Source organism: Galeopterus variegatus, unplaced genomic scaffold (genome assembly GCF_000696425.1).
Source record: "Galeopterus variegatus unplaced genomic scaffold, G_variegatus-3.0.2 Scaffold9789, whole genome shotgun sequence".
Lineage (NCBI taxonomy): Eukaryota > Metazoa > Chordata > Mammalia > Dermoptera > Cynocephalidae > Galeopterus > Galeopterus variegatus.
In genome coordinates, this window is record NW_007735900.1 from 7,403 (window position 1) to 8,910 (window position 1,508).

Consider the following 1,508-nt stretch of genomic DNA (forward strand, 5'->3'; position numbering starts at 1 on the left):
TTATGTTTGAGAGCAGTAGTAAATAAGGTTTCTTATTACATACACATAGTTAAAGTTTTGACTAAAGCGTAGCAAACAAGTAGCTCTAATTAAAAATGAGGATATTAAGGCTCAGAATGAAAAGCATTAAATGAAGGGAAGTAAAAATTTCCTTCTGGCTTACATGAAGTTTTTGTTTATTTTTGTTTTTTTAAAATTGTCTTTCTAAAAGTGGTATCTTCTTCTTTTTTTTTCTTTGCACCTGGCTGGTAAGGAGATCTGAACCCTTGACCTTGGTGTTATAACACTACACTCTAAGCAACTGAGCTAACCAGCCAGTCCCATTAAGTTGTTGAGTTTAGTTTTCTGAGTGGATTTTATAAATCATCTAAAGTTCGACTGTAAACTTAGTTCGATAGAGCACTTGATTAGTAAAAATTTTTGGATCACATATTGAATGTCTGTATGTTTATAAATTTCCTACGTATATTATCAACACAAAAGTTCTTCAAAATGTTCATGGGAAGATTCGTATTGTATTTTAATTCTATTTTTCCATGAACTTTTTGAAGTATCCTCATGTATTGTGAATATATGTACAAGTATATGTGAAATATCCATTAAAAAGAACAAGATAACATTAACTGTAAGAAAATGTTCTAATATTTTCTTTTCCTGCCTACTCTACCTTAGAGAGCACAAATGTAGAGTATGAGCATTTAGCATTTGCAGTTAATGTTGGGGGGTCTGAAGCAAATGTTGGGGGGTCTAAAGGAAAATTTTTAGCTAATGCCCTCAGCAAAGTAACCACATTTCCTGCTTCTGTACAGCTTCTCACTCAAGTCCCCAGTCTGTGTGATACAGACAGGGCCAATAAAAGCCTGCATGCCTACCTAAGGAAAGTACAAAACTGTAACCCTGCCTGCACTCAGGGTCCCAGGATTTAGAACTTGAGTTCACCTGGGTCCCACTAGCATAATATACTTCCTGACTCCAACTGTCTGAGTGTCTGAAGTTTCCTTGCTGAGTTCCTTCCATAACATTAATACATTACTTTTTCATGAACAACTAATTTTTCTTCTTTTAGAGCATAAATGCACATACTGAAGACCTGCTCAGAAACCCATCCTATATTCAAGAGGCGAAAGCTTAAGGGACTAGTCATATTTTGCTGGGGTGATGATACCAATGATCCTGAAAACAGAAGAAAGATGAAGGAATTTGGGGTTACTGGTCTAATTTATGATAGGTATTTGTTTTTTATGAAAATTTTCCATGGAATGTTGGAAAAAGTGTAGTTTTCACTTTACAAATAAAATTAAACTTAGTTAAAATTCTGTAGTTCACCTTGAGGTTTATCTTGATATTTGTNTTGTTCACTGCTGTATCCCACAGTAGGAGCTCAAGTATTTGTTGAATAAATCTTTCTTTCTTTCTTTCAATCAGCTCCTGGGTGTTTATGATATAAATCTGACAGCCACTAATCTGAGAGCCAAAAAGGTTGCTTTAGTATAAAGAAATTTGGGGTT

General features: G+C 34.4%; 1 pseudogene; it reads left to right on the forward strand.

The window, feature by feature from the left end:
- LOC103609570 overlaps nt 1–1,228 on the forward strand; it is an 8,107-nt pseudogene extending 6,879 nt beyond the window's left edge.
- Nucleotides 1,229–1,508: the final 280 nt, after the last annotated feature.